Source organism: Scardinius erythrophthalmus (assembly GCF_964197995.2).
Source record: "Scardinius erythrophthalmus genome assembly, chromosome: 1".
NCBI classification, from domain to species: Eukaryota; Metazoa; Chordata; class Actinopteri; order Cypriniformes; family Leuciscidae; genus Scardinius; species Scardinius erythrophthalmus.
In genome coordinates, this window is record NC_138221.1 from 18,995,916 (window position 1) to 19,018,140 (window position 22,225).

Genomic DNA, 22,225 nt, shown 5'->3' on the forward strand with positions numbered 1-22,225 from the left:
AATTAAGTGGACAACCTATTTTTTTGTCAAATAGGCTTAGATAGTTTTAAGCTGTGCATGGGATATTCACTATGAATGGGTACATGGTTATTACATTGTACTCCCAAAATTTCATTTTATCTTATAGAAACAGGTGATGTCACACCACCTGGAATTTGTTCACCAACCGTTGGAGCACACCATACACAACTTGAATTTGGAAAATGTCATTTAGTCTATTTTTAATGAATTTTTGAAATACGCAAATCTATATAACTTCCTGGTCATGTGACCTGATGATGTCACACCACTTGTAATGTATTCACCAACCCTTGGAGCACACCATACACGACTTGGATTTCGAAAATGTCATTTAGTGTATTTTTAATGAATTTTTGAAATACGCAAATCTATATAACTTCCTGGTCATGTGACCTGATGATGTCACACCACATGTAATGTATTCACCAACCCTTGTTGCACACCATACACGACTTGGATTTAGAAAATTTAAATTTGTCTATTTTTAATGAATTTTTGAAATACGCAAATCTATATAACTTCCTGGTCATGTGACCTGATGATGTCACACCACTTGTAATGTATTCACCAACCCTTGGAGCACACCATACATGACTTGGATTTCGAAAATGTCATTTAGTGTATTTTTAATGAATTTTTAAAATACGCAAATCTATATAACTTCCTGGTCATGTGACCTGATGATGTCACACCACATGTAATGTATTCACCAACCCTTGTTGCACACCATACACGACTTGGATTTAGAAAATTTAAATTTGTCTATTTTTAATGAATTTTTGAAATACCCAAATCTATATAACTTCCTGGTCATGTGACCTGATGATGTCACACCACTTGTAATGTATTCACCAACCCTTGTTGCACACCATACACGACTTGGATTTAGAAAATTTCAATTTGTCTATTTTTAATGAATTTTTGAAATACGCAAATCTATATAACTTCCTGGTCATGTGACCTGATGATGTCACACCACATGTAATGTATTCACCAACCCTTGTTGCACACCATACACGACTTGGATTTAGAAAATTTAAATTTGTCTATTTTTAATGAATTTTTGAAATACCCAAATCTATATAACGTCCTGGTCATGTGACCTGATGATGTCACACCACTTGTAATGTATTCACCAACCGTTGGAGCACACCATACACGACTTGGATTTGGAAAATGTCATTTAGTGTATTTTTAATGAATTTTTAAAATACACAAATCTATATAACTTCCTGGTCATGTGACCTGATGATGTCACACCACCTGGGATTTATTCACCAACCCTTGGAACATTTTTACAGGTTTTCTAAAGTTTTCTATTTTTTTATTTTTCTAATTGATATTAAAAGAGGAATTTGACAAAGCTGTGAAATTAGATTGATTTCACAAGTAATGACCATTCACATTAAGAAATACATGTTTTGTCATATTTTCATAGAAGAAAAAGAAATTAAGTGCATACAGTTAGCTCATGACATCCCTTTATTGAAGAAAACATACAGAAGTTAAACAATCAAGAGTTTTATTTAATTTTCGTCTGTTTCTTTAAATATTAACAAATGTGAACTTATGGTATTGGGATTTTGTAATATCACCATTATGTAGGCTAGTATAACAGTGAAAAAAGTAGTTGCATGTCTTATAACTGTAAAACCAAATGCTATATTTCAAAAGGCACCAGAGTTTTTACTAAAATGCAATTTTGATGTTAATAACATACACTGTAAAAAATTTTACAGAAAATAACTGTGATTTTTTGACGATCATTTTCTTTCATTTTAAATTGTACTCAAAACACTGTAAAATTACAAATAATATCTGTAAAATAAAAATGCAGCTGTTATTTTAGGTATTATGACATTAATGACAAATTACAGTAATTCACATTTTTTATACAGAAAATTGATTGTATTTTTCATACAGTATTTTTTCTGTTTTCTTAAATTTAATCTGTAATTTAACAGTAACAAAACAGTTAAATGACAAAATGGTCAAATGACTGTCAGCTCCCCAAAAAACTGTAAAACATCCTAAATTAAATAAACTGAAAAACGCTGTTATTTCACAGGTATTTCCTGAATAATCACGATCATACACCTTCATTGTAAAAAAAAAATTGTAAAAAAAGGGTCAAATGACTGGCAGCTGCGGCTGCCAAACAAAAACCTTAAAATTAAAGTAAAATATTCGAATTTAAATAAACCGAAAAAACACTGTTATTTCACAGGTATTTCCTGCATTATTATGATCAAATACCTTCATTGTAAAAGAAAATCGTAAAAAAAGGGTCAAATGACTGCCAGCTGCGGCTGCCAAACAAAAAACATAAAATTAAAGTATAATATGCTAATTTAAATAAAGTGTAAAAAACTTTAAAATAAATTTGATGTCACCATGATTGAGATCAGTGTCTGCTTTAGTTGGGCTCATGACCCTTGAGTTTTTAACTTTAGTTTTCTCTGGCTGCTTTAACTGTGTATTTAATACACATTTGTTATAGCAATAAATGCAGGAGAAAATATCAGATGATCTTAATCATTCATTCATTGATGATGTTATAGTCATCATATGATGATCTGATTCACTGATGTATCAGTCAAATCTCTGAATATATTAGCTTAGATTTCATAATATGTAGATTGAGTTTAGATTTACACAAAGTCTATAATTAATGTCATAATTTTTCACATAATCCTTAAAATATTGTGGCATCAGTATTATAACACTCTGAAAAATATATATATATATATTATACAGAAAAAGTTTTGAGCTGGTTCATTTTTTTAGTAGTATAGAGACATCAAGAATCAACATATGAATTTCAACAATGGTGACAACCAACAAAGCCTTTTTGTGACTTTATAGTGGTTCAGAGTTGATCAGATTTTTTTTTTCATTGTCACCATTGTTGTGATTCATACGCTGATTCTTGATGTCTGAGTGAGTCTACATGATCCTGTCAAAACATTTTCTGTATAATGAAATCTGAGTATCACAGCACTGCAGGATCTGCTATAGCAGTTTTATCATGCAAAATGAACAACTAATATTTAACCATTTAATCAGATGTTTCATTCAGGTGTATTAACAAAGCAGGACACTACATGATGATTCACTAAAAAGTGACCAACATCATCTGATCTGAGTTTCTCTTGGATTGCTACTATAACTAATATGCATCAGAGACACACAGTTAAAGCAGCTAGAGAAACATTAAAGTTAAACACTAAAAGTTCAAGAGCCCAACTAAAGCAAACACTGATCTCCACCATGGTGACATCCAACTTTATTCTTTTCAATAAAGCTTCAACTTCTAAACCTCTGTTAATTCTCAATAAGAATGTTAGTATGAAAGAAATAAAGTCTGGATTGTAATAAGTGAAGATGCTGAGATCCTGAGAGATCTGTTAGTGTTTAATGTTCTGTTGGGGTTTAAAGTGTTTCTGTATGGTGTGTTTCGTGTGTCACCATTGTGTTGAAGAGTAGAGCCTGAGCTTCAGTTCAGGATGAGCAAATAAACATTGATGATATGCTGCATGTTGCTTTATTTAACAGACAGTAACTGTGTAGTTGCTGTTGCAGTGACGTATAGTCACAACAAATCATGCATATAATTAACTGCATGTTTTTCAGTAAAAAAATCAGAAAATAAATGTGAATTAACTGTGTTTTAACTGTGTGTTTCTGTTAAAAAAGATTTATGAAGATTTCTGTAAAAGTATTTTGCACTTATTTAAATGAGGATATTTTACATTAATTTTACAGTTTTTGTATGTCAGCCGCAGCTGACAGTCATTTGTTATTTTATAGGATTTTTTTACAGGGAAGGTGTTTGACTGTAATAATTCAGGAAATAGCTGTAAAATAACAGTGTTTTTCTATAAAACATTTAAGGAAAATTTCTGTAAATTTTTTTTGCATTTCATTTAAATTAGGATATTTTACTTTATTTTTACGGTTTTTGTTTGGCAGCCGTAGCTGACAGTCAATGACTGTTTTTTTACGATTTTATTTTTTACAGTGTACCAATTACACTTATGCACTCATAAATAGGTTTTACTTTGTGCAATAATAATTTCTTCCTCCACAAAGGATTAATGCACAATTTGGAATAGTAAATAAATCAAAGTTAGAAACAAAAACTTTTTTTAATGACAATTGGTTTGGGAAAACAGTGAAGTTTTAGATCATGACTTTGCTCTCTTGCAGATTCAATGTGACAGGTGTTGTAGGTTGTTTCACATTTTATGTGTAGGCCTACAGCTACCGTGCAGTAGTTCTGAAACGGAATGGTTCTGTGTGTTGTGCAGGACGCAGTAAAAAGGGACAAACAACAGGTAAACAGTTAGCCTATATGGTAAATATGTGACATGGCCCATCATCATTTTGAGTTGCTCCTTTGACCAAGACAATTTTTCCATTAAATCTCTGTTTTTTTGTGAAATTTAATTTTAGGCTTTTTTTTTTTTTTTTTTTTTTTTTCTGACACAATTTTTAAATTGCTTGCTGTCATTAACACTTTTTGTTCTTATATATACACTACTGGTCAAAAGTTTTAGATCGGTTAGAATTTTTATGTTTTTAAAAGAAGTCTCTTCTGCTCACCAAGGCTGCATTTATTTGATAAAAAACAAGAAAAGAAAAAAAACAGTATTATTGTGAAACATTATGACAATTTAAAATGACTGTTTTCTATTTTAATATATTTTAAAATGTAATTTATTCCTCAGATGAAAGCTGAATTTTCAGCATCATTACTCCAGTCTTCAGTCACATGATCCTTCAGAAATCATTCTAATATGCTGATTTTATGCTCAAAAAACATTCATTATTATTTTCAATGTTGAAAACAGTTGTGTACAATTTTTTTCAAAACTTCTTTGATGAATAGAAAGTTCAAAAGAACAGCATTTATTTAAAATAGAATATTTTCTAACATTATAAATGTCTTTACTGTAACTTTTGATCAGTTTAACTCATCCTTGATGAATAAAAGTATTGATTTATTTTATTTCTTTCCCCCAAAAATAAAATTAAAATTCTTACTGACCCCAAATTTTTGAAGGGTAGTGTTTAATGTGACAAAAGCTTTCCATTTCAGATAAATGCTGTTCTTTTGAACTTTCTATTCATCATAGCATCATGAAATAAAAATGTAAAAAACTGTTTTCAACATTGATAATAATCATAAATGTTTCTTGAGCATCAAATCATCAATGATTTCTGAATGATCATGTGACACTGAAGACTGGAGTAATGATGCTGAAAATTCAGCTTTGATCACAGGAATAAATTACACTTTACTGTATATTCACATAGAAAACGGCTGTCTTAAATTGTAATAATATTTCAATATTTCAATATATAGGGGAGAGCGGGGTAAGTTGTCACACGGGTAAGTTGTCACACTGTCCATAACTCCAACACTAGAGGCTCTATCTCAAAAATCGAATAGCCACTTTGTGACTTCTTCTTCTATAGTCAACTTCCTGTTCACATGTGGTCAAGATCACTGTAATCTGAGGTTAGCACAATTTTCTTGTTTTTCTGCTTAAAAAGTAAAAAAATCTCACTTTACATTTTATGCAATACAACTTTGTTAGGTATGAATGTTTAAAATTATTATTTTGCACAAAATAGAGGAGACAGTAACGTGTCTTTTGGTACTTTAGCTAAAGTGATATGTTGAGTTAAACTTGAGATTTAGCCAACATTAGCTCACATGTCAATATGGGGCAAGTTGTCTCAATGACTTTGGGGCAAGTCGTCACATGTGCCCCAGCACCAACCCTGTCCTGCCTAGCACGCCCAGTTATGCTTCTGCTATCACCAGCTCACCCTTACCCAGCAATACTATTGCTGGCAGTGGGCTACCAACTCCAGTGGACATCCGGCCATATCCAAAAAATGGCCCCCGAAAACCAGCCAGCAAAGGAAGAAAACGATGCAAATCAGCAATACTTACTGACACGCCAGTGAAGCAGCAACTAGAAATAGAAAATAATAAGTCTCAATCTAGCAAAAAGCGGTTTCAAAAGAAAAGGAAGCAGAAATCTGGACCTATGAAAAACAAGGCAGCTACATTTACATTTAGTCATTTAGCAGATGCTTTTGTCCAAAGCGACTTACAAATTAGGACTAATTTAAGCGAGTCATTGTGAAGAGGCAAAAAAAACACAACACAAGAAGTGCTCAAAATACGAAGTTCAGGCATTGTTCAGAGTAGCATATGCGTAAAATGTGTAAAATGCAACAATTGGGCCCATGATGCTTGCACCTCAGGCCAGGCAATTTATGTGTGTCAGAATTGTGACTCTGGAGATGAGTCCGATTAGTCAGATACAGGGCATCTGTTTTGTTCAGAGGTTAAGTTAAGCAGGTTATCTGCAGCATTCCATTCAGTTATCAGGATCTATGTGCAAGCCATAGAACGTTTGAGTTTAAAGTTCAAAGTAAAGTGGTTTTGCCACTTAATTGAAATGTGCATTATTTGGATTGAAATAATTGTTTTTCCAGATTCTCCAGGCACGGATGTTTATATTTCCAGTTCTGTTTTGAGTTTAAAAAACAAAATCAATATTCACAATTAAGTAGTTGTGTTCTTATTTTTAGATAATCTAGTGTGACAACTTACCCGCCGATGGGGCAAATTGTCACAAGTGCACACTCGCTATTCAACAGTCTACAACTCCGTAATGAGATAAGATATGAAGATGTTATGAATACAACATATGTGCCCAAGACTTCCTTCTTTCATTTGGTATGAGATTTATACCATTTTGATGTATGGTGCTCAGTAAATGTTAGACAGTGTGAAAAGTGTGACAACATACCCCGCTCTCCCCTATATATATATATATATATATATATATATATATATATATATATATATATATATATATATATAATTTTTTTTTATCAAAACAAAAAATCTAACATTTTTAGTCATTACTTTAGAGAAAGAGAATGAAGCATTATAAATAAACATTGTGATATCAAAATGATAGATCACGTCACATCTTATATGAATAGAGATGTCCTTCTATTTATATATTAATTTATTTTATTTGTTTGTTTGATGTATCAAAGACATTTTTTTCTCTTTTTTAGAAAACATCAAAACAATGTATAGTGGCAATGGATTTTTTTATTTTTTTTAAACATTAAATACATAATAATACTAAACAGTTGCATGGTTCGTATTGATTTTAAAGTTTTACTTTTATAAATAGTTTCCATATATGTAAATGTCAATTTTAAATTGTTTAAAAATATTTATTTTTCAATCCACTTTGGTTATAGGCCTAGTAATAAGCCATAATAGTTATGAAATCACATATAAATATTTATCTATATCAATTGTAAAACATTTAAATATCACTTTCTTCAAAACAATATCAGCTTCAATATGAGTGGCTCATGGGCATAAAATATACAATTGTCTTCCACATCAACTTTAAAGCACAAGTGTCGAATGAGTGTAGGCCTAGTACTCAGTGTTATGTATCTTATATGAAAACTCATTAACTTTGTTCGTTATAGAATATCTATGAGGTGTCATCTATAATTTACTCCAATCTAAAACATGTTTCTTGAACAGAGAGTTCAATGTATTTGTAACATCAAGAATATATTTTGTTTAGACAATGGAGCATAGGCAATTATTACATCCGTAACTTAAAAAATGTTTATTATTCAGCCTAAATTGGGAAGTACTCCAAGTGTCTCTAATCCAATAAGCCTCAAAAGTTCTCTGGGAATTGCATACAATTAAATATTAGCTAAATATTTGTAAGTTCTATAAAACTAAAGATACCATCATCTTTAATCAATTTCCACAACCAAAATTCCCAAACCAATTGTCATTAAAAAAAAGTTTTTGTTTCTAACCTTGATTTATTTACTATTCCAAATTGTGCATTAATCCTTTGTGGAGGAAGAAATTATTATTGTACAAAGAAAAACCTATTTATGAGTGTATAAGTGTAATTTGTATGTTATTAACATCAAAATTGCATTTTAGTAAAAACTCTGGTGCTTTTTGAAATATAGCATTTGGTTTTACAGTTATAAGACATGCAACTACTTTTTTCACTGTTATACTAGCCTACATAATGGTGATATTACAAAATCCCAATACCATAAGTTCACATTTGTTAATATTTAAAGAAACAGATGAAAATTAAATAAAACTCTTGATTGTTTAACTTCTGTATGTTTTCTTCAATAAAGGGATGTCATGAGCTAACTGTATGCACTTAATTTCTTTTTTCTCTATGAAAATATGACAATGATTCAATGATATGATTCTTAATGTGAATGCTCATTACTTGTGAAATCAATCTAATTTCACAGCTTTGTCAAATTCCTCTTTTAATATCAATTAGGAAAAAAAAAAAATATTTGAAAACCTGTAAAAATGTTCCAAGGGTTGGTGAATAAATCCCAGGTGGTGTGACATCATCAGGTCACATGACCAGGAAGTTATATAGATCTGTGTATTTCAAAAATTCATTAAAAATAGACAAAATTATATTTTCCAAATCCAAGTCATGTATGGTGTGCTCCAAAGGTTGGTGAATAAATCCCAGGTGGTGTGACATCATCAGGTCACATGACCAGGAAGTTATATAGATTTGCGTATTTCAGAAATTCATTAAAAATAGACGAAATGACATTTTCCAAATCCAAGTCGTGTATGGTGTGCTCCAAAGGTTGGTGAATAAATCCCAGGTGGTGTGACATCATCAGGTCACATGACCAGGAAGTTATATAGATTTGCGTCTTTCAAAAATTCATAAAAAATTGAGGAATTGACATTTTCTAAATCCAAGTCGTGTATGGTGTGCTCCAAAGGTTGGTGAATAAATCCCAGGTGGTGTGACATCATCAGGTCACATGACCAGGAAGTTATATAGATTTGCGTCTTTCAAAAATTCATAAAAAATTGAGGAATTGACATTTTCTAAATCCAAGTCGTGTATGGTGTGCTCCAACGGTTGGTGAATACATTACATGTGGTGTGACATCATCAGGTCACATGACCAGGAAGTTATATAGATTTGCGTCTTTCAAAAATTCATAAAAAATAGACGAAATTACATTTTCTAAATCCAATTCGTGTATGGTGTGCTCCAAAGGTTGGTGAATAAATCCCAGGTGGTGTGACATCATCAGGTCACATGACTAGGAAGTTATATAGATTTGCGTCTTTCAAAAATTCATAAAAAATTGACAAATTGACCTTTTTTTAAATCCAAGTCGTGTATGGTGCGCTCCAACAGTTGGTGAATACATTACAAGTGGTGTGACATCATCAGGTCACATGACCAGAAGTTATATAGATTTGCGTATTTCAAAAATTCATAAAAAATTGACAAATTTACATTTTTTTAAATCCAAGTCGTGTATGGTGTGCTCCAAGGGTTGGTGAATACATTACATGTGGTGTGACATCATCAGGTCACATGACCAGGAAGTTATATAGATTTGCGTATTTCAAAAATTCATTAAAAATAGACAAATTGTCATTTTCTAAATCCAAGTCGTGTATGGTGTGCAACAAGGGTTGGTGAATACATTACATGTGGTGTGACATCATCAGGTCACATGACCAGGAAGTTATATAGATTTGCGCATTTCAAAAATTCATTAAAAATACACCAAATGACATTTTCCAAATCCAAGTCGTGTATGGTGTGCTCTAAGGGTTGGTGAATACATTACATGTGGTGTGACATCATCATTTTTCACCAATCTAAGTTGTGTATTATATGCTGCATGTGTGTATAAATACATTGTTGGTCATTTGAGGTATTTACATAAAACAACCACAAAGTTAAATAGCCTAGATGTATTTAATTTAAAATTGGCTTAATCTATTTTTAATCCATTTACTAACATCAACTACATACGTAAAAGGATCACGTTTTTAGTGTTTTTGTGGAATAATGCACATACTTTACCAACTTTGTTGCCGATTTGGCACTTTTGAGACACTCCCTATCTTGAAGTGCCCAAGTGGGGATAGTTGTGAGGACTTTTTCACTTCCAATTCTTAAAACAATTACATCGTCGAATAATATTAAAATTCACATTTGACATTATGCTTTACAATGTGACCTAGACGAGATACAGCATCATCCACGACTATTAAGCCATTACATATCAATTAATGCTGCAGAAAAGATCGAATGTCTAACGAATGTCCAACATAAAACCTACTTTACCGCACCCACCTCGGTGCGACTCGACGCTGAAACTCAAAAGAGCGAGCGGTGACGTCATCGGCCTCCAACGCACGCGCGTACGGGACACCCCCGCAGCCAATCAGGGCCACGCAGATTCAGCTTCCTAGTAGCCTTCCATCCATTATTTTTATTGTAGAACTGAAGTGACTCCAGTTACTAAAGGTGAAAGGAACTTTTTCAAGTGAAGCACAAAATAGGAGGATCGCCTCCATCCAGTCTGAAAAGTGTTTAGAATGGTCTATACAGCTTATTCTGCCGAATAGAATAGAATAGAATAGAATAGAATAGAATAGAATAGAATAGAATAGAATAGAATAGAATAGAATAGAATAGAATAAAATAAATCTTTATTGTTCACCAGGGTGGAATTTTTTCTTTGGCTCACCAAACATACAAGACAGATAAACATAGCCTACAGAAAAAAATGTACAATATAAAATATCATAATGAAAACAAATATAGGCTACTTAAATACATTAGGATAACAACTCATTTGTTGTTGTCACTTGGTTTGGTTATGGATACTAATGGCATTTGGGATATATATATTAAAGTAGCCTACTAGCGCCTCTCAGACTTCAGAAGCTCAAACAGGCCAGAAAGAGGGTGAGTATACAATCTACAGCGATTTTCCTAGCTTTCTTTCTCATTCTGTCAGTGTATATTTGGGTCAGGTGTTTTGGCGGTTTTCCTACTATTTTACTAGCAATCAACACTATCCTGTTAAGCTTGTTCTTAAGTTTGCAGTTTAAATGGTCAAACCAAGCAGAGAGATGAAAGGTTAAAACACTTCCAATGTAAAGTCCTTTTTCGCCTGTAAAGTCCGGCTCGGTATATACTGTAACGTCCTAAGACAAATAATAATGCCATTTTGGTAGATTAGCACCTGTAGAATTTCCTTTTGTTGAAACCCCAGATAAAAGTAAAAAGCTACTATTATGTTTAGATCCATGTCCGAGGCAGTTCGACTAGCGCATTTCCTTACTAAAAAAAAAACCTTATACATTAGACTGTATTCTCGTAATTTTTACTTTATTCTACTAAAAGCTTCTAATTACATCTTCAGCAGTGTAATAAGATTACTGTACCAATTTTTTTTACGAGTAAATCCTTATTTTATTATTAGAATAAAAAGTAATTAAATTACAGTAATTCGTTAATTAATAAGTTAGTATTGCATTACACCCAACACTGATTATTTTATTGTATTTTAATGACTATTTAATATTACCTTTAAACTTTGACTAGGCTAGTGTGACGGTTTTGCCTAGGCAGAAACAAAACGTGGAAATAACCAATGCATAGAGATAAAATCAGTTCCACAGCATGTCACGTTAGTTCTGCTGTTTCTTTAAAACAATTTAAAACTCATGAAATATTTTAGTTTTGTGGTTGTATAGTGGATCATTTTTCGAGGTGAGAAGTTATAATAAAATGTTTTTTTTTTGCCTCTTCACGATGACTCGCTTGTTTTAGTCCTCAGTTGTAAGTCGCTTTGGATAAAAGCATATGCTAAATGACTAAATGTAAATGTAAGTCAAATGGCACCGTCAACTGTCTGGTTACCAACATTCTTCAACACATCATCTTTTGTGTTCAGCAGAAGAAAGAAACTCATACAGGTTTGGAACAACTTGAACCATTTTTGGGTGAACTATCCCTTTAATATATTCTTAAAATGGAACCATATAAGTGTATTATAAGAAGTGCTTTAGAATAGCTGACAGGTAATGCCCTAAACTGAGCCATGTTTTTATTTAAAAAAAAATAATGGTTAATAAAAACAACATCAAACAGATCATTGAAAATGTTAACAACAGCTTAGAGTTATAGGTGATTACCCTTTCACCAATTTAAAGTGAACCAATCAACTACAGATTCGAACATACATACACATTCATACTAGACATGAATGAACAAATGAATAGTCTTACAAACAGGTTTGGAACAACTTGAACCATTTTTGGGTGAACTATCCCTTTAATTGTTTTTAGGTGGCTCATTTAAGGGCATAACCTCTATGTTTTTATATTTACTTTTATAAATATATTAGTGGCTCAGTTTTGAGCATAATGCAGTGCAAAGGCAATGTAGGATTATCCTTGAACAGTCCATTTCATATGAACCCAACACTGCATTCCACAGTTCGGAACGATTCCCCATTGAACCATTAGTAAGTCATAAAACACAGTCATGGTGCTGAGATGGCTAAAGGAGATGTCACCCCCCTTCCCCTTTTTGTGCGTGTCTAATCTCATACCAGCGATGCCAGGACAGCAGGAACAGATTTCTCTTTGTTCCCCAAACTTAAGACCAAATGGCCAAGAAACCCTGTGGTGACCCCAATGCATAAATCCACAGCCTTATCAGGAAACGAAGGATGCTAAAGCATTCCTATGGCCCAGAATCACCACAAACCCTAAACCAGGGGACACCTCCTTCCTGCAGCAGTAAATTCCAGAGACTTTTGTCTCCAAAACCAATAGACTGAAATTAACCCATTGTGGTTTAATACAAACAACGGTCTCAAAATTGCTTCCAATAAGTTGAATTGATCACCAGTATTTACCTCACATATATCTTAAGTATCATGTAGCCTATGTTTTATATAACCTGTGGAGTTCTTTCTGTGTGTTTAACTTTCATTACAGCCTATTCGTAGGGTTTTCTACCTCAGTTATAGGAACTATAATCACCAGAAGTTGCCTCATACATGTGTATTCTCTGTATTATGTATGCTTTATATTACTCAAGTTAATTTTGTGTGTTAAACACTTATCAAAGCTAAATCCTTATTTACTTCCACCTCAACTATGGGAAGTATGTATTTTGGTACCTACTTGATGGGTAAATGATTTCTAGAATTTTGATATAAAGTAGATGTGTGTAGGATGCACCATATTTAAACTATTAAGTTTGCTTATTAAAGCGTTTAACTAAACTCTCACGAGTTTGGGCACACGCGATCACGTGGACATTACCCTAATTACATGCAAGAACCGGAGAACGGCGCGTAGGTCCCGCCCAAGACAATATCTGATTGGCTGTCGCACTGAAGGACGGGTCAGATGGACACGCTTATAACCCAATGACAAGCAGCTATGCTTTGCTTTTTGCCTTGCTTTTGCAGTGACTTTTGCTCTTGTGTATGTTTGTGCTGACCTTTCCATCGTCCAGCGTGTACGCTTACATACTCTTCAAACCACCAAGAGCTCACTCAAAACTCATCAACTCTTCCGTAAGATCCTTCGTTGAACTTCGTCAAAGAAAACCCTCTCAGAGTTGCTCCAGACTCAGAGGAAACTCCGTTGCATAGCAACCCGCAATCCAGGAAATCCCGCGTACGAAGCGCCACCCGGTAGGGCCAAGCAACCACTCACCATCGAGTGCTGTCCCTCAGAACGCATCATCGACCGACTGCCAGCCAATCAGCGCCAAAGAGATTCCCTCTCCAGCAACTTCGTCACAGAAGGGAACGCACGCAGGAGCATCCAAACGCAAGTACACAATATCTCCTAATTCTGGCTGAACTGGTGCAAATCTTATTCAGAAAACAAACTAAGATTAAAGTGCTAGTAGATTGATTCTCTCAGGTTGCGGTCAAGAAATAGTGTCTAACGCTAGACATTTGGGACTCCATTCACCCTCCGTTAATAACATCACTTTTCTCTGTCACTTTTTGAATGAATGTTTGTGTGTTTTCGTTAGTTTAGTTTGTGTGTATTAGAGTAGTTCAATAAAGTCTTGGTTGATTTTACATACAAGCGTCTTGTGCTGTGTGCTTACAAGTTACTGCCTTAAACTGTAGATTCTGTTACCTTGCTCATAATGTTATCATAATTTTATGATATTATTACCGTAGGCCACGGGATAATATTCTGTCCAGAATTGATCAAATAATCTCAGTTTATCGGTGGACGAATAGTTGATAAAGTGTTAAATATTAATTCTGAATAATTTGCATATTAATTCGGTATAATTCCCTTATTAATCTTACAGCAACTTTGCAAAAAAGACTGTTAATGGAATGGATGTTAAGTCTGTCAGTAAATGAAATTCATTGACACAACAAATATGAACAGTTTGTAATGATTTCTCAAAGTTTGTAATATGGAAAATACTGTTAGCATATAAAATTAATTAATGTTAATAAATATGTCTAAATTATTTCTAAAGCAATTTGAGTATTGTGTTATTGACCTAGTGAAATTAAGTTGATAAAATGTATTAATTTTACTTATTTTTTAGGTGTTACCAATTGAGGTAATTTTTTTAAAGGTCCCATGACATGAAATTTCCACTTTCTGAGGTTTTTTAACATTAACATGAGTTCCCCTAGCCTGTATATGGTCCTAAAGTTTCTAGAAATTTTATCGGTGTAAATCGAGCTTTTGCTATTTTTCTCTGCCTTTGAGAAAATGGTAGCTCAACCGGGCTGATCTTGAATCTCCTCCTTATGACGTCATAAGGAGAAATGTTACCTCCCCTTTCTCAGCTTTGCCCGCCCAGAGAATATTTCTCGCCCATGAGAAAATGAGCTAGGAAGTAGAACGCGCACGATTTTAGTTTGTCCACGAGAGATATCATGGCTTTTGAGCGAGCGAAGTAATTGCTCAATAATTGGATGTACAAATGAACACCGAAGGGTACACACAGCTACACACCTCGGACAAGTAAATCAACTAATGATATATAAGTGTGTTGCTTTACTGTTTATGGTTACCTAGCTTGTTACACGTAGAATGTGGCTGTAACATTAGCTATGCAGTTTATGTGTGTGAATACACACACTGTTACGCGAGTGTTGTACATTTCTTTGTTATTTGGATAACCGTTTTCCTGTTGGTTATATGGCATGCGCGATATCCGCATTTCAAGATCGCAGAGCTTGATGTAATTGTAATAAGATAAATTACAGACATTACAGATCTCTCACGAAAAGGCAACAGTAGGTTCACGTTAGCTACATGAAAATAACTGTAAACCATCTGAATAAAGTACCGTATCCAGACATAGCCTAATATTTTAAACTAACCATTCGCTGGAAACGTCCTGCTGGAGCTGCTGAGTTGCAACTTCTTCATCCGTTGCTTCTCCATCTGGATCAGATTCTGGGTCAAACTGAAATTCTTGAACGACTGCGTGTCTTCGTGCCATTGCAATATATCCAACATAAACAAACATGCATGGTACCGTTGCGCAAGATGGTCAAGGCCACACCCCACCCTCCACCTTGCGCCGCCTTTCTCCTCCTCATTATCATTTAAAGGGATAGTTCACTTTGAAATTAAATTTTGGTATGTTTTAGCTTACCTGAAGGGCATCCAAGATGTAGGTGTCTTTTTTTCCTCAGTAGTTTCAATTTTGATATTTTAGGTCAAACCGTTCTTGTCTGTCAGTCATATAATGCAGGTCTATGGTCACTGTCTCAAAGAGCATGCACAAGTCCAAATTAAAACAATTCCCCATCGTCCAAATGAAACAATTCCCCATCGTAAGTACACTTTGATGGCCTAAGACACGAAACGAGCGGTGTGTGTGAGAAAACGAACCGTATTTATATAGTTTTTGCCTCTTGAACAAAGCCGCGTCCAACTGATCTGACGGCGCGGGCGGGTATAGATATATACACTGATGTCGCCTTGGCTAATGAACTGCAATAGCGAAGGCGACATCTAGTGTTTCTATATCTATATCCGCCCGCGTGCGGTTATAGAAACACTAGCACTAGATGTCGCCTTCGCTATTGCAGTTCATTAGGCAAGGCGACATCAGTGTATATATCTATACCCGCCCGCGCCGTCAGATCAGTTGGACGCGGCTTTGTTCAAGAGGCAAAAACTATATAAATACGGTTCGTTTTCTCACACAAACCGCTCGTTTCGTGTCTTAGGCCATCAAAGTGTACTTACGATGGGGAATTGTTTCATTTGGACGATGGGGAATTGTTTTAATTTGGACTTGTGCATGCTGTTTTGAGACAGTGACCGCAGACCTGCATTATATGACTGACAGACAAGAACGGTTTGACCTAAAATATCAAAATTGAAACTACTGAGGAAAAAAAGACACCTACATCTTGGATGCCCTTCAGGTAAGCTAAAACATACCAAAATTTAATTTCAAAGTGAACTATCCCTTTAAGGCTACAGACACCGAAACGGCCCGTCTGAAGGAAGCTCATTCTGGGACTGGCTTGTAGTCGCTATAATTCTGCACCGAGGCTGAATTTTTGGAAAGAGATTTCAGATACAGTACTAAGGACCACTAAGTCCTATATTAAAGCCTACAAAAAGTAGCATGTCATGGGACCTTTAAGTTAATCCAACTGTAGGAAAAATTAATACATTTAAGTTGGAATGCAGTGAAATTAAGTTAGACTAATGTAAATAATAGGATTGAATGAACTGAAATAATATAAGTGTGATTGACCTAGTGAAATGAAGTTGATAAAACGTGATAATTTAAGTTGAGAAAAATTCGTTGTTTTTTTTGTGTTACCAATTGAAGTAATTTAAGTTGATCCAACTGTTCACTTTTTACAGTGTACCCGCTTTTTGCCGTTGTAGAGGAATTTACACTTAAAGACTCATGGACCAGATATGATTGATGAAAACATGGTAGAAAATTTTATTGGAGATAGTTTCATCAGGCAGAAGTCAGCTTCAAGACTCACAAGGAGTTCGTAGGCCGCTCTGCGTACATTCACATTTCCATAACAAGATAGGCAGAAGCATATCGTCTATCATCAATTATCCAGATCACCAAGACCCTGGTTTAGGCACAGAGTTGCCCAGCAAGGTCAAGTCTGCATTTCAACATTTTTTCAACATTTAAAGGGTTAGTTCACCCAAAAATGAAAATTCTGTCAGTAATTACTCACCCTCATGTTGTACCAACCATGTAAGTCTTTCGTTCATCTTCGGATCACAAATTAAGATATTTTTGATGAAATCTGACATATTTCTCACTCTTCCATAGGCTTTCAGAGGGACCCAAACTCGCCGGCCCAGAATAGTTGTTAAAAACATCGTTAAAATAGTCCAAGTGACTACAGTGGCTCTACATAAGGCCCGGTTTCACAGACAGGGCTTAGACTAAGCCAGGATTAGACCATAGATCAATTAGGACATTTAAGTAATTTTTATAAACATGCTTAGAAAAAAACATTACCGATGTGCATCTTAAAACTAAAAAGGCACTGATATATTTTTAAGATCAGTCAGTGCAATTGTATTTCAGTGGAAACAGCTCAGACTTACATTTTAGTCTAGGACTAGTCTTAACCCCTGTCTGTGAAACCAGGGGTAAGTTTATCATGCGACGACAATACTTTTTGTGCGGAAAAACAACAAAAATAACGACTTTATCCAACTATTAGTGTTCTTCAATGTGGGCCTCTGACGAGAGTTCACGGGAGCGCCGGGACGCATGCGCAATAACTGAGATTACAGCATTCTTCTTCTACTACTTGTTACTGGCTCCTCACTCCTTGGGAGTATTACCGCCATCTACTGTACAAGATGACGTCCCGACATTGCCGGAAGCGCAAAACGGTCTGTTTATAAGCAGAGGAAGACGAGCACTGTATATAAGCTATTGAATTCGACACTCGATGATGTCGGGACCAAAGTCCTGCACGGGTCCGATTTTGTAAATCCGCACCCGCCCGTACCCGCAGTGCTTCAAACCGCATCCGACCCGTTATCCGTCAACAGCACTAATTAAAATCCGCACCCGACCCGATTAAAATAGAACCGACACACATTTGAAAAATACTGTTCGATTGAACTGCTTGGTTTGTTACCACAGTTATCTGCGTGCTTCCTCGGCGATGAAGTTCCACATTTGCGGCTATCCAACACGAAAATGCATGAAGCAAAGCCTTTCACAAGATGTTTTCTTCAGATAACTCCAAATTTCTCCACACACACTGGACTTTATTTTTGATGACGTATTGTCGACAACTTTACAATCTCCACTATCTATTCTTTTCTTCAACTCCTCAGCATCCATCTCGACGACTGCAGTGCAAGCAGATTGCACGCGCGCGCGGTTATGAGGAATTTTTAAAACTGAAAGTAGGTAACGTCATAGACTCCTGGAAGGCGTGGCGCGTGGCTGCCTAACCCGTGCAGGACTCTAGTCGGGACGTCATCTTGTACAGTAGATGGCGGTAATACTCCCAAGGAGTGAGCAGCCAGTAACAAGTAGTAGAAGAAGAAGAACGCCATAATCTCAATTCTCGCGCATGCGTCCCGGCGCTCCCGTGAACTCTCGTGTTTTTTAGGAAATCAGACATGGGCTGCTGTAAAAGGTTGTAATCTAAAAATGAAATCTATGATGTCTGAGGATCACAACCTGGGTGGACAACCCGGTCAACAAGCTGCTGGAAACTTGTAATTAGGGTCAAAACAATGCTACCTCAAATTCTGCTTTAACTCCCCGGAATCACCCAAACATGCTAAAAAGGTTTAATTATATTCATGAATCCTGGGCCATATCTCCCTGATACTTTATGCTAGAAACAGTGGAAGATAGGCTTTCATCTCATGCCTTGATATGAGAATATTATCAGAATGAGGTCATTGTCAGCAATGCCGGTGTAAATCAGTAGCATGATCTAAATGAAGAGCTGCAAGCTGCTCAAATGACTTAAAGTTATACCGCCAGAGGAATAATCGTAATACATGAATTTTATTTTTAAATGTCCTATGTTTTATTGTTGCAGAATGTTTATTATAATCTCCAATTTCTGTCTACAATACCCAGCGGGCATCTTGATGTCAAAATTACGTCAAGAAATAGGTCAAAAATGAAAGTCAAATTGACGTCAAAGTGTTGATGTCAATTTGATGTCAAGATTTGACCTCTGCTGATGTCATTTTGCCAAACAAAAAGGTGAAATGCATGGCCGTACACTTATTACCAGCTTCACTTAAAACTAACCAGATTTACTTTATTTAATTTCCGGTTTAAATAAATATAATATTTAAATAGTTTAAAATATATTAAACATATTTTGATGACACCATGATGGTGGTTAGCGTTTGCTTTAGTTGTGCTCTTGACCCTTGACTCTTTAAAATAAAATTTCTCTGATTGCTGTAATTGTGTGTTTATAAAGCACAACTGTTGTAGCTAAAAAAGCCATGAAAAAATGAGATCAGGAGATGTTGGCGATTTATTGAAAGTGATGATATTATCATCATGTAATTGCCTGAATCTCTGATCTTATTCAGTGTCTGATGTTTGATTATATGGGACTTGTGATTTTAATGTTGTATTATAATAGAAGCCATTTAATTTTACAGCATGAGTATTTTTTTTTAATTAATAAAGGATTTTAAAAACATTTAATGCATTAAACTCAACATTATTACTTAGCTATCAAGAATCAGTGTGTGACTCTCAACAATGGTCACAATCAGTGAAATGCTTCATGCTGCAGTGCATGCTGGGAACCACCAATCAAAACTCACCCACATCTCCCAGCATGCATTGCGGCTTTAATAAATTATGCAGCTGGAGTTGATCTGATTATCTGGATATTTTGTTTGATTGTCACCATTGTTGAGATTCCTATGCTGTTTCTTGATGTCTGTGTGTGTCTAAGTACTGCCATAGATGAAACGTTTTTGTGCACTAAATAGTTATTAAAAACCAAGTATATTATTTGATAACATTGCTAGACATGCTGTAGAATCAAATTACTTTTATCATGAATAAAATCACTTTTATACCACAAGTCCTATATAATCAAAGCATTAGACACTGAATAAGCTCAGGGATTCAGGCAGTTACATGATGATATCATCAATAAACCGCCAACATCTCCTGATCTCAGTTTCTGATGGCTTTTTTAGCTACAACAGTTGTGCTTTATAAACACACAGTTAAAGCAGCCAGAGAAATTTTTATGTTAAAGAGTAAAGGGTCAAGAGCACAACTAAAGCAAACGCTAACCACCATCATGGTGACTTTAAAATACAAAATATGATTTCATTAAACTGGAAATTAAAGAAAGTAAATCTGGTTAGTTTAAAGTGATGCTGGTAATAAGTGTACGGCCATGCATTTCACCTTTTTGTTTGGCAAAATGACATCAGCAGAGGTCAAAATCTTGACATCAAATTGACATCAACACTTTGACGTCAATTTGACTTTCATTTTTGACCTATTTCTTGACGTAATTTTGACATCAATTTGATGTCATATTGATGTTAAATTGACATCAAATGCCCACTGGGTAGGATAGAGTGGGGAGTGAAAAATCGAAACAAATGAGCGAATTTGCGAAGCACACACACACACAGAAACTCACTTAAAATACTGTGGTAAAAAATTAATGTTGAGTTTTTTATATTTATAACATGATACAGTAAAGGAACATCACACGAGTAAGATTGCTGAATACATCATGGTTGAAAATGTGACACTGATTTCAGTTAATATTAAGTCACATTTTAGACACGATATAGACTCTTTTTGATCTGTTTCAGCAGTGAAAATAGTTCTAAACAAAGATCACAGCAGAACCATAACGCATCTCACAGAAACACTCAAACGTGTTTTCATTGCTGAATGATTCAGTGTTTTGAAGGAATCGTTTGAATAAATAACACACTCATTAAGACACGATGGTCTGTTATTATCTAGTGTGTTATGATTAGCACCGCTAAGCGCATGTTCGCGAAATGTCCCACCCCTGCGGGTTCTGCTCTATTTGTCTAAATTTGCTCTAATCGATCACAAAATCATGGATAATTTTCCTAACGGGCTGTGAACAGTCTTACAAAAGCTACAGTAAACACTACATCAATACTGTTATGTTAGACAAAGCTTGTTTACAACATAGCAGCTACATAAACCTTATAACTGGAACAGTTAATAAAAAACACAACAAATAATAACACATTCTTATAAGTTGAGATCCATAAACAGATTGTCACGACAAAGTGGGAACTTCTCTATTTCAGGAGAAGCTTTTGTGTGTAGCCTGCATTTCACTCTCATCCTTCATGAAATGTGCAGCGCACAGACAAACGTTGAAAGAACAGCGACAACACTCTTAATCTTCACTAGTGCAACTCAAACAGGCCTTCTCCTCTGTTGGAGTAGATTATTTAAATGAGTAAAATTATGACTTCACAAGATCCAGAAAAAACGTGTCGTAGTCCAAACGAGCAGTTCGTTGTAGTTCTTGATTACAAAGCTCAAAGTCCGATCCAAAGGGATATTTTATGTAACAGAATTCACTTTCCTAACAGATTTTTGTAATGCTTGAACAACAAATTTACACACTAACTAAAGTTGGAAAAGGGAAAAAGCATAATAGCACCCCTTGAACAAGTTTTTAATTAATGATTTGTATTAGAATTATCTGTGTTAAACGTTTCACTCAACTGTGTCTGATGTTCCTCCTTTTAAAAACAGAGCATTTTTTTAATTGGGAATAAACACCAACCTCTTTGTTCTTCAGGATCTTCAGTGTGTTTCATTCTGCAGGGTTCTGGATCACTCATGTTTTCACTGTCCTCTTTAATAAACTCAGTCTTTGCAGATTTCAGCTCTTCCTGATGCTCTGATGCTCGTCTTCACTTGTAGCTGATGGGAATTTACAGCATTTATTGGAGAATTGATGTGGGAGGAGCTTCACTGATGATGTGATTGACATGGGAGGGGCTTTACTTTGTTTGTTTTAATAGGGTAAAATACCGGATTTCAAGTTATTGTGTCTGTATCTGATTTAATTTTTGAATTAAATTTACTATTTTTTTTATAAACAGAAAACCCATTCAATGTAAAGTGTCTATTTTACAGTTTTTCACAATTGCTTAGACACAACTCCATTCCCTGAACTAAATTCTCAATAGTCTAAATCAATTTGTTGAATAAATCACTCTTTCTGCAAAACCTTAAACAAGTTCAGGCAGTTAAAACACTGTTTGCAA

General features: G+C 34.8%; 1 protein-coding gene across 1 annotated transcript in view; it reads right to left on the minus strand.

The window, feature by feature from the left end:
- The window catches only part of LOC308699940 (uncharacterized protein), a 68,662-nt gene extending 46,788 nt beyond the window's left edge, over positions 1 to 21,874 (minus strand). The window contains exon 1 of the mRNA XM_081381131.1: positions 21,739 to 21,874. The gene's annotated coding sequence lies outside the window, so the exon portion shown is untranslated. The remainder of the gene's footprint in view (positions 1 to 21,738) is intronic.
- Between the last annotated feature and the right edge of the window lie 351 nt (positions 21,875 to 22,225).